Source organism: Mytilus californianus, unplaced genomic scaffold (assembly GCF_021869535.1).
Source record: "Mytilus californianus isolate M0D057914Y unplaced genomic scaffold, xbMytCali1.0.p SCAF_14, whole genome shotgun sequence".
NCBI classification, from domain to species: domain Eukaryota; kingdom Metazoa; phylum Mollusca; class Bivalvia; order Mytilida; family Mytilidae; genus Mytilus; species Mytilus californianus.
This window is the reverse complement of record NW_026262626.1, coordinates 21,037,149-21,050,344: the sequence shown is the minus strand read 5'-3', so window position 1 is coordinate 21,050,344 and position 13,196 is coordinate 21,037,149. Positions and strand designations below refer to the sequence as shown.

The window sequence follows — 13,196 nt, the reverse complement described above, 5'->3', positions numbered from 1 at the left end:
ATTGCGTGAAAAATTTGCAAATTGAGTTTTCAAATCATTTGCAAGATCTATTATTTGTTGGTTGTTGGTGTCACGTGATACTTGAAGCTTGGATAAATACTCCGATAACATTGCTAAGTTTAGGCTTTCCTGCTTTCGTTGAAATCCGCTCATCAAATCTGTCATTTTCTCATTAAAGTTTGCTTCAGATGCAGTTAAATTTTTATAAACTTCAGACATTTCTTCTTGAACTTTTCCATCTTTGGCATGGAGATTTTGAATAATATCAGATATTTTCATGTCATATCCTTCCTGTGTCTTCTTCATTTTGGTTGAGTAATCCTTTACATTGTAGTCTTTAAATTGTTTTGTTCACTTTACCATGTCTTTAATATCCTTTGAAAAAATTAATTGAATATCATCACTTATGTAAGATTTTAACTGTTTGTTCATTGAGGTTACATCCAGTTCCGCTACGAGTGGGCTCTAAGTTCGTTTGACACCAGCGGCATTCGTATTTCCTGGCATTCTGAACTAGACTTCAAACAGGGGTTACCATTTTGTAATCCAATTATTTTTTCCATAACACTAATTGTAATTCCGTTATTTCCTATCTTATTACAATTAAATAACACCTGTAGTTTCGGAAATAATACTGCTTTTCTTCAGAATTTGAGTAAAAATGCAAATTATCTAGATTACCGACTTATAAACAGTACAATATTGGCATATACACAAAATTACAACAACGTAATTTATCTAATGACAACTTGAATATTTCTGTAGACCACCTGGAAAAATGACAAAATGCCTTCATGCTGTCGTCATCAGTCGTAATAAATGACTGCCAACTTTTCTAATAATTTCGGGAAGTCTTCTTTGATATAGATATATGACAATCATATTTTACGTGATGCAGTGAAACATGTCTAAACCGAACTTCTTCGGTACTTAAGATTTTGATTGGTTTTGACAGACGTCCGATTTTTTCACAAAACATAACATTTGATATGACTGGACTTAAGAACAAGTTTGGTTTAGACAGGTTTTCGGTTTATGCAAAATTCGGTTTGGACAGGTTTCACTGTATAAGATTGTAGAGTTTTCATGCAGTTTTCGGTTTTGTTTTTGTGTAAACTGGTCAGTAACTATAGTTGGGTTCAGTTCTAACCTCTCGGACCTTTCAGAATAGTATGTCATAGAATTGTTCAAAGCAGTTGTAGACCAGTTCTAAATAGACTTATTATAGATACCAGGATTAATATTGTGTTCACCGGACGCGCTCTTTTGTCTTCAAAAGACTCAACAGTGAAGCTCTTATAGGAAAAGTTGAAGTTCTAGGTAAGACCTACCAGAATGGGTCCTAGGTTAGAAATTTTGCAATTATTCTATGGTAAGACTGTCAGGATCCAGAATAGAAATGCCCAAATGTGTTCTCAAATAAAACTGAAATGTCATAATTTGTTCTAGGGTAGAACTGTCATAATCTGTTCTAGAGTACAACAGTCTGTCAATGACGTAAATTTATAGCAGTTATATGATCGTGATTTAGAGCACGGCCAGTTAACTAGCATTTCCTTTGTAAGTTTTTTTTTCAATACGAAGGAATACATAGTAAAAACATTTAGTCTTTGATATATTAGTTCTTTTATATCTCCAAGTTTATAATTAGTTTTTGATCGAAAAAATGTTTATTTGTAAACCGTTATGCTAAAGAACTATCTCAGGGTAATATAAGTCGCATATTTCCGTACTTATTATCTAAATTAGGGGTAATACATTGTCCTTAGACAACTATACTGGTCGACGAGCACTTTAGGGGATGTTTATTGCAGGTGAAATATTTTGATAACATTTTATTGGTACTGTTTGTTACACCCGACTTAACTTAACATTATATAATCTAATGTTATGATGCATTATGTGGTGTAGTATTAATTGGTAAATGTTGACATGTGCTAATATTTACAACAAATATCCAAAAATAATAATTATAAAAATCTAAAAATGAAATGAACAATACTAAATGTGAAAAGTAACAACGAGATCATAGAATATTTTGTTTAAAGTAGAATAGATAAAAGAAAAAGAAATAGACTAATGCTTATAAAAGAAAAACAGAAAAAGCCCCCAAAAATATAGATAAATAAATAAATGAAATAAGATAAAAGATAAATAAAACTAATAAGATACATAGAGAAAATGGTATTAATGTTTCATTCCAATTCGGGATTGAAATTCCCTTTTATGACGAACACGTCAATTAAATATAAGTGAACTGTTCGCCAAAAGTTTGTCTGTAGTTCTTCGATAAATTTTGAAATACTTCTTATATACTAACATACTTAAATCACTACTAAACAACCATATATGAAATCTGCGCACATATGAAATATCAATGATTTTCATTAATTTTGATACCAGTTTATACTAAAATATCGCTTTATGATAAAAATAGCGATACTAGATCCGTTATAACCTGTTTATTTTCCAAAAGAATGGAGTCGACTGTCCAAAAAGATTGATAAATGTCAAAAAGTTTAGCAAGTTTGTTTTATCTAGATCATATGATGTTACAGTAGTTTTGTTTTTCTTTATGGTAAACACGATATTCATTTCTTCACTGTAGATATATGTGTACAATTTTCTGAATGTCTTTATTGTACCCTCAAATGTCTTGGATATGGTGTCTCATAACAACCCTTTCATTTACCCTTTCCGAAAAAAAATATAACAAAACTCGCATCTAGTGTTTATGTTAATTGTTTATTTACAGAAATGTCTTTTAGTTGATTTTTCTGATCTTCATTGCAGCTTCCATGAAATCATAAGCATACCATCTCATTTTTGTTTTTTTTAGGTGAAAGATTCAGGTAAACATAACTGCAGGTGTTGTGCCACCAGGGCCCACTATGAGCAGCACAGTTTGAACTAGAGGAATCATTGTCTCTGTCCTTGGTGGAGAAGGATTTACCATTGTTGTAATTCATTCTATTTTCTACAATTATCTATTTTTTCAAACGACTACTATGCAATCAATAATAATTTTTGCACATACACAAAATTTCGTGAAAAAATAAATAAGCATGATTCTTTTTGCAAATCTGATAGTTAAGTCATAGGCTTTGCCAGTGAGAATTTATGAAGTTTCCTCAGGTTCTCTATCATTTTGATACTCAATGTATTTTAATTTCCGTCAAGGTAATTTATGAAAAATTCATTTCGTGCAGCATGTTTGCTGCTACCAATTCAAGACTTATAAACAAATGTGTATTGAAAAATGGAATGAAACATCTACATAATTATGAGACCAATAGCCAAAAAGAACACGCATTAAATACACATAAACATAAAGGAAAATGAGCTTCAGCTTCTCAAGAAAAGATTTAAAACCAAATAAAAGTGACAATTTTTATATCGATTTCATTTCTTGGTTTGAAATTCAGGAAACTTAATAAATTCTGCAAATCTTAAAAAACCTAAGGGTTTCCCGATTGTGAAATTAAGACTGAGTGTGAAATCTAATGGCGGATGATGCATCCAAAACAGGAGACGCTTATCCTGTCGACACAGCCGGTCGATTTTCTTTTTGACTTCATGCGATTCCCTCAATTTTTATGTGATACCTTGATTTGTCACTTGTAAATTGAATTACGACATTTGAACATCGGTAAACTTCTATTGCCTTGATTAAACAGTTTTCAGATTTTTTTAGACAGTGTTCACGAACATAATCTGATTGATATTCCTTTTTTTTGTCAGATCTGAAAATAAGCAATAACATATAAATCATGAATAAAACAATATGGAGGAATCTTCAAAATTCATTCGGTGCATAAACTCGGCACCACTTCATAACATTATTCAGTTAGACACAGCAAATTTCATAACCATATTCGGAAATACTTTCCAGTTTGCCCGACACTGTTTTATATAGTCCATAATAAGCTATACCGAACCTTTTTTGGCAAAGATTTCAATTGGATGCTAAAACGTCAATGAGCATGGCCTCTTATTGGATGTTTTCAGATCAAACACGTTTAACTGAGTAAGCTGAAAGATTTGATTTATATATAACATTCAGGAAAATGAATTGGAGAAATGTATGGATGACCTACTGCTTGTATTTAACTCTTCAGTGAAACAGTAAAATGGTACTTTTCAAGTTACAATATTACAAGATCTTTTGACATTTATATATATGTCTGTTATATATCCATGTATGGATTGGCCTTCAATCGAATTATTAAGACAAAATATACAGGATTCTAAAGAAGAAGACCCAAAAGAGACAAGTATTGTTGATTCCTATTCCAATATCAAAGGTTAAATAAGAAAATATTCTGATTTAAAAAATCTGAAAAATCAATTTTTATCTTGGTTTTTATTTTTTTTTTAAACAAAGAAAATAATTTCTATTGACCTTTATTTGAGCACCCATGGCAAAAGACAAAGAATAAGAGATCATTTGGAGGAAGTTGGGTTGAAAACAATCTGAATGAATATGTGAAATTGTCCTAAAGCAGCAACAAAGTTGCTTTTACATAAACATACGTCTACATCAACATACCTGCAGTTCCTGTGTAATCACAAAAAGTTAACTTGAACTTTGAATTTTCATCACCAACAACAAACGTCTTATAAACTGCATACGTCTTTTTATTATTGGTATCAACCAAGTCCACTCTCAGTTCGTATTTACCACTGGTTGTCAGCATGTTCAAATATTTGTTACCTATTTCGTAAAACTACTGATGTTAAAATTATATAATCTACGTGTTTAGCAAAACTGTTCACTTTGATCTTGTACCTACATAGTATCTAAATAATTTGATCATATGAGTCCATCAACTGCTTAGAGAAAGAACCAAACAAGGCTAACTGGGATCTTAAAAACCTTTCTATATGTAGTTACAGTCGACAACGGACGCAATTAGTAACTTACCATAGCCTCAAGTGGAAGAATAAATATGTACTAAGAAAATACTGTGCAAAACTAATATACAATTATTTCACCATTTCCAATTAAGGAAATGAAAGTATGTAGTATATGGAGTTTCTATAAAATGTACATATAAAAGTGTAAAATGTTCAAACCTGCCCATAAACCTAACAAATGAACCTTTGATGCTCAAAAATAAAGAAGATATCTAAATTCTGATTTTAACGGACAATATTCTGTTATCATATGCATTTGGGGAAAAACATCTATAAATATATTGACGAACCTTCCCTCTTATTCTTAATGATAACTTTCTACAAAACTTTCTAAAATATATTAAAGAGCATAAGGCCGAACAGTAACCGATAGGTCGGAATTAATACAAGACAAGAAAACCATTTTTTGGTAATCAGATATTTTCAAAGATTAAAATTTGAAAGGTAAAATCTCGGGCAAAATGAAGTTTCTTGAAAAAAACAAGCTGTCACAATGATGAAATACAATTCTTAATTTTATACGATATTCAAAATTAAAGTAAGATGATGTGGTATGATTGCAAATGTGTTTGATAATGATTACGAAATAAAAATATATGCTATTAATCTTGCAAAACCTTCAGTTTATTGTATAAAATCAAAACTTAAAGTAATAACGATCTGTGAGCTAAGATATTTCATATTCTAATAACTCACCAGAAATTTATTATAGTTTTGTTTTGCTTGACACCTAATCTTTAATATTGCCTCATGACACAGAATCAATATTCGAAGTAACTACCCCCCTTTTTTTTGTATTATGAGACAAAATTGTCTCATAATACAAAAATCCAACTCATTAAAAAACCTAAGAGAAATGTTCTCTAATAAGAGAGTGCCAATGGTTTTAAAAAAGTATTGTTTTAGCAAACCCTCCCTCTTTGAATACATGAATTTCAATTTGTTCAGTAAACAAAAATTATCTGAACTAATAAAAGAAACCCAAGTATTTATTAGTTCCTCGGGGTAAACAGTTTAAGCATAAGGATTTAAACTAAGGTACGGAATTGCCCTATTTGCACGACCAAACAAAACCAAAATGTATAAAAGGCTTTTTTTTATAGAAGCTAAAAGTCCTACTTGATGTTTTATTTCTAAGAGAAACGTTATCGATAGCCAATGACAATTATTATGACAATCAGCCTTCAAGTAACACAAATAGTCCATTTAAGTAATCAAATTGTTTGAGCAATTGATGACAAAATAGTGTTAGGCAGAATTGTTCATATTGAATACAGCATCTAAATATATGTAATTTGGTCACGTTAGTCTAGCAGATTATTTTGAGGAAAGCCCAAAAAAACCTACAGAAAAGCAGCCGAACTTGTATGTATCAAACCTTGCTTTATATCAATAGACAATATAGAAACAGATTAATGAAAAAAAAAACTCTCTTTCAAGTTGAAAAAATTAAATTCCCTGACAAGGATATCTACCAAAAACTATACTCAAATTCATGAGTGCAATAATTTCACCACTTAAAACAATATTTATATGAATATGTTTAGATTAAATGATACGAGTAAAACTATAGAATGTTCAAATGTGCATGAACAATTCAGCATAACACAATACTTCTTGGCGCTTTTCAAATAGATTTAGAAATAAACAATTGGATTTTCATGGGACTTGTTTGTTAACATTTGAATTTGGTGAAAATGTGTTGTAAAAAAAATAAAATTCACCTTCTCTTTTAAATTGTTGTAACGATAATTGTTCTGTTTAATCCACCATTTTCTACATAAAACAATGCCTGTACCAATTCAGTTGTTTTCCATTTATTTGATGTGTTGGAGCTTTTGATTTTGCCATTTGATAAAGGACTTTCCGTTTGGCGTTTTCCTTGGAGTTATGGTATTTTTGTAATTTTACTTTTTGTCAACAAGAAATTCTAAAACATTAATGTATTGAAGCATCTATAAGATTGAAGAATTTCGAAAAATTGACATACTAGGGAAATGAGTATGACAGAAAATATTCTTCCTGGTTTAATTAAAACTGGAGTATCATCTTTTCAGAATTCAACTGTAGTTTATATATTAGACATTCATTTTCATATAAAGACATCACATGGTCTGACAGGTAATATGCTCATGTGACCTAAATATAAATGTTAAATGTGTTTGTAATATAAGTACGTAAACGATTACTTACCAAGCCAGTATTCTTTTTCCACATCACCGAACCCTTCCTTGTATTCATTCCAGGTTCTATCAAAGTGTGTAGTCCCATCAATTCTTTTTTGAATTACCTACACACATATATTAAATGTTTTATATATAATTCAGATGTTTAGAATATGAACTACATAAAACAAGAATCATCTATTGCTTTGGTTCCTTGTTTGATCCTATTGGATTATATCAGCTTTTGGTCGTTTGTATTAAGTTCAAAATTTTGACCTCGACCAATCGAAGAAAAATTGTTAGTCAAAATGCGCATTTGGTGCATTAAAATTTGTACATTTAATGTTATTAATTATCCATTTGTATCACTTACAGTTTGAATCAATTAAAGCCCCTCTACGAATATTTCAAAATCTGTCGGGACAACTCTCCTGACACCGTAAAACAGTTTCTGACTGAAGCGTTGTACCCTAGAACGAACAGTTTGTGGAGAGTTTGAACAAAGCACAATGTTGGACAGTTATAATTTAGAACAGATTCTGACAGTTTTGAATAAGAACACTTTTGGACAGTTCTACACTTGAACTGATTGTGACAGTAATATCTTAGAAATGATTCTTACATTTCTACCCTAAACAAATCCAGAACACGTCCCTGTACTAAATCACGATCAGAGAACTGCTCTAATTTCTTTTTAATTTTTTTTATTCGAGCGTCACTAATGAGTCTTTTGAAGACAAAACGCGCATCTGACGTACAAAATTTGAATCTTGGTATTTATTATGAGTTTATCAATAATATTTAGAACGGTTATATGATTGAATAAATGCGAAAGATACTAAAGGGACATTCAAGCTCATACTGGTAAGTCTTAAAATTAACTGACAACGCAATGGCAAAAAAAAAGAAAAGAAAAAGACAAAAAGACAAACAACTGTACACAACACACAACATAGAAAACTAAAGGACCAGCAAACCAGGAATGCTTGCAGGTGCTCATGCGGAACAGATTCTGGTAGTTCTACTTTAGAACAGATTTGGACATTTTGATCATATAGATGCTATTGTTACAACGTTTTGACACATCCTTGGCTTTTGAAAGTTTAGGTTTAAGCGTTCTTGATAGTACTTCGGACGCCCGAAATATATATAGTTGTTGTTTTTATCAACCCAAGAACTGATCATGAAAGTTTCATGGTAGAACTGATCAAGGTAAAACTGTTTAGAACCGTTAATTGACAGATTATTCTGATATATCGAAAGGAAGATAAAAACCAATCCTAACTGTTAATATTATTATCATGGCAACTGTTAATATTATTATCATGGCAACTGTTAATATTATTATCATGGCAACTGTAAATATTATTATCATGGCAACTGTTAATATTATTATTATTATACCAACTGTTAATATTATTATCATGGCAACTGTTAATATTATTATCATGGCAACTGTTAATATTATTATCATACCAACTGTTAATATTATTATCATGGCAACTGTTGAAATTATTATCATACCAGCTGAATATATTATTATCATGGCAACTGCTAATATTATTATCATGGCAACTGTTAAGCGAATTTAATTTGAATGTACAATAGATTTGCTTTGCAAGCATTATATTTTGACTTCTAAATGCATGTTTGGATTTATCAATAAATTAAAGATAAACATGATAAAGCAGACATAAAATCAACATCTACAAAAACATTCATTCACAATCACACATCTTAAAATTACCATGCAATTGTTGTTGGTATGAATCATCAATTATGGCTAAACACATATGAACTTACGATAATTACAAAAAATAGTAGGATGGTCATCCTCATGACTTTAAGATAATACAGTGTAAAATATATGCAGCCTCAGTGTGTAATAAATTGTGTATGTATGGCTTTTAGCTCAATAGGATAAAAAAATGTCTAAAAAAATTATGTTTAATTCCAGATGGTTGCATACAGGTACAATATGAACGTACCATAAATAAATGTTGCAAGATAATACTTATACATAACCAGTTCATTCTAGCACAGTCATAATAACTTTAACACGATATCAGATCTGATCTATCTGATCTAAAAATAGTCAATATAAAAATAAGTAGACGTGGTATGATTGCCAACTTTCCACCAGAGTTCAACTGAAGTAGATTTTAGCAATTATAGGCAACCGTACGGCCTTCAAAAATGATACAAACCGATAACGTTTAGTCCGCTTTAAAAGGCCCTTCGAAAAATATGAATAAATCATTTTAGAAAACCAATGACCTAATTTATAAATAAAAAAATCTAATTAAATTTTAGCTTTTTTTGAAAAATTTCTATATTGGTGAGACATGCTCCTTGGCAGAAAATTATGATCTGTTCAGTCAAATGTCAGGCTTTCATAATTTGTTTTTTTAACATAATACAGCAACTTGACACCCTCAAATAGGACACTACATATCTAAGTTAATTGTACAAAAAAATATTCCACGAAATAACAATTAAACATACGATCCATCCTCCGCCGTCAGTAGTCATATCACAGTATGTCTGGATTCCATTTAAACTTTCCGGGTATATGATATATTCTCCACTTGGTTTGTTTTTTCCTTTCATATAGCTGCAGTCTTTATACTTTTGAGGAGCTAATGTATATGGAAAGAATATTTTATTTGGTTTCTTTTTTAACATTTGTTGTATATATTGTTGTCTCTGAAATTGTTTTAAGCATCTGATTCAGAGAAAGGCAAGAAAAAAGGAATTGTTCCATATTCTTTTGCTTCCTGCTAGAACTGTTTTGGTGTTATAATTAATGTACTATCATAACCATAGTATGTAATGTTCAAATACTTTATGGTAACAGGAATGATAATTATAAACGGAACATATAAAAGTATAAGAATTCATTTATTAACCTCAACGAGATTTCCATTATAATGTTAAGATATAGGTCTTATGGTTAACTGATGTTTTTGTGTTTGCACAATATCGCAATCATCATAATAAATGATAAAGTACAAGTTACGAAATAAAATTCATCATTTACAAATTTCGAATATTATTTTTTCATCTCACAAATTTTTAATCTTACTGTATCAAACCAATTAGAGCAGTCATATTAAAGTAACACCACAAGGTGGATCACTGTTCTCTTTATTTACCGTGCTACAAGCAGTCGTTTCATTTACAATATACAATCCACAGCTGATATATACTTATGGTAGAACACTAACTATTGCAATATGTGTGATTGCCGTTTGAACTTTAGAGTGAAAAATAGCTAGAAAAGAATTTATTTGGTTGAGCACCTTAAAGATCACAAAATTTATGGATTTCTGTAGATTAAGGGAGATGATTGTCAAATATACACAAAAGTTGCTGGTACATATATTCCAGTCAGTTACCTCAAAACTGAATAAGAATTTATCTAACACAGTTATTCTTATTGTACTGGGTTTGTGTTGCAGCCTCATTTGATTTTACTACAAGATTTATTTAACTCTACCAAAAATTAAACGGAGGTGATGAAAATATTGATAAATATTACAATAATAACATAAATGAATCAAAGTCTCAAATGGACGATTGTAATATATGTGACTGATCAACATGATCCATGTAGCATGTTTATGATGTAGTTGCAATTACACGAAGGTTGTAAATTTGGATGAAAAATGATAAGGTTCCCAAGTCATGAAAATTCTAACACATAATTCAAACAATTCAATAATAGCAGGTGCACAAATACAATATATGTGCAATCTTTGTGTAAAGTTTCAGGGATCTTGGTTGTAAACAGTAGGTCTGGAGTGGATTACATAAATAAGTTACCAGCTATTCAATGGCCGTCCGCCAAGCCGCCCTGCCGTCCAGCCGCCAGACATCACCATCCGTATATATAAAACAGTTTTGAATTTCGTCCGACCCGGCCCAAAAAAAAAAGGGTAGACGATCATTACACGAAGGATTTGAATTATTTTTTCTACAAATAAGTGCTTTAGAGCAAGATAAAATCGTAGAACATCAAATATTTAAAGTTTTTTAAATAATTGATGTGTAATGTGCCATTGCTAAGGTATATGTGGGCTGTACTTAAATTTGGTTTAGGGCTTCAAATACACATGGTTTAATTCTTATAGATATAATGACTAAGTACATGTGTATATTTGCAGATTACTCATATCGACAATTATATGTACTAAGATACTTTTGTTTGTTTAGGCTTGGAGACATTTAATTTGGTCTGGCATTGCTAAACGGGTCATTATAGTGATGGGGGAAGAACCCCAACTTATCTTGTCAGATGTCCATTTCGTCCAAATATCTAAACATTCCTTTTAAATTTCTCGCGCGTAAAGCAATCACTAATCGAATACTAGTACCTTATTGACTATTGCCGACTTTTCATATAACCTAGACATAGGTTATCTTTCAAAATTGGATTATAAAATCAGTGCCAAGGGAAACTCAACAACTTCTTTTTTTGTGGGGTATGAATTTTCTTCGAGTTCTTGCTTTCCTATTGTCCTTTGCTTACAAATTCTGAGTATTTCAAATGGTAAAATTGCAGAAATGTTATTATTGAAGAAGTATATCACTATTAATCATGTTAATTACATTATATGGTTTTGGAATGACTCGAAAGATATTTTTTTCTTACTTTTAATATTTGAAAAATGTCTTGCATCATCTGAAATTTGACCTAAATCGCTGCCTGTCCATTAACTTTATTCACGATTGAAAATACAGTCAACATATAAAACAAAGTTATTATAGATTACTTAGAAATGTCCTTCTTGAAAATAACACATTCAAACAGAATTATGTCTATTTCTATCGAAAACAGGTGTAAAGACACACTTGAATGAACACCAAAAGATGATTTTACTTGGCCTTATAGACTCCCTAAAAAATGTCATATTCAGTAAACATCACTTTTCGTGGTGAATTTCAGCTAGCAAACATGTAGTTGTTAACTTCTATGTCATTTGGTCGATCTCTGGTAGAAATGTCTCATTTATAATCATACCACATCTTCTTATCTTTATATGTATACGCATGGTGTATTTATCGGTAAAAGGAACGGGAGTGGAATCATATAGTTACCCGGGTTTACCCCTCAGGGAAAGAATATCGATATTTGTTCCTTGATATTAGTACCAGAGAGAAAAAGAACATGTTTTACTTCTCCAAAATTTCGTTCTCCAGAATTATTGCATGTAAATATAAAAGTACCGTATATAAAAATCATAATATATAGTGCCAACACTCTAAACTATTGAAAATAAGCCATATTGATCTTAAAATGAATTGTTTGTAAAACCAATTGAATGCGATAGAACGTAAACATTTATTTTGCAAACTAAACACTGTATGAATGGCAATAATCACGGTTTTAAAATCCATTTCTTTTTTTTCAGAATTTTTTTGTCGTTGACTTCAGGGATCCCTACCGTATAATCACCATCTACTTTAATATTCAGTATATATAGTAATTGCCTACCTATGAAAATATTTATCTCTTTTACCAGCAAAAAGTTCAAATGAACTGTTACTATCGACACGCTTTATATTTTATTGAAAAACCTTTGTCAACAGACGTTTATATAGGTAGTAGGTGTGCGCTTTAACTCGCACCGGGTGTTCCATTACTATTAAATAAATTTCCTCCAAGTAATCTAAGAGGTTACCGATGTAAAGTCGACGCTCCTGTTTGATGACAGCCAGCCTTTCTTTGTATTCGAGGATTAGAATTAGGATTATACGACTCGGTTTTAACTGCTCTGTAAATTCTACTTATTTGTTTGTTCAAATCATTCTCCTTCTGTTTTTGGTTCGAATGTTTGCATTAGACGTTGATCAAACTAAAAGCAATGTTCAATCATAAGATTTTGTTTTAATTTCAGTTCAGTTGATTTATTACGATATGCTTTCAAACTGATTCGATATTAAAATGGATAGAATATATGCACTTAGATCAGTCTTTTACGTCAAAATGCTTATCTGATACAGACAATTAGCACCGTTTATATTATTATTATACCTTGCCTTTCACTTCAAAAGTCATTGGCACGTAAAACCTGTTTCGATTTAAATATACATGTATTTACCTGTACGAAG

The 13,196-nt window shown here is 30.8% G+C and overlaps 2 protein-coding genes across 4 annotated transcripts in view; one reads left to right on the top strand and one right to left on the bottom strand.

Annotated features, from left to right (window-relative positions):
• The window catches only part of LOC127724368 (fibrinogen-like protein A), a 432,225-nt gene extending 425,099 nt beyond the window's left edge, over positions 1-7,126 (bottom strand). Inside the window, exon 1 of the transcript XR_007992463.1 lies at positions 7,111-7,126. The gene's annotated coding sequence lies outside the window, so the exon portion shown is untranslated. The remainder of the gene's footprint in view (positions 1-7,110) is intronic.
• The window catches only part of LOC127724369 (uncharacterized), a 205,814-nt gene that overhangs the window by 138,564 nt on the left and 54,054 nt on the right, over positions 1-13,196 (top strand). The gene's annotated exons all lie outside the window — the stretch shown is intronic.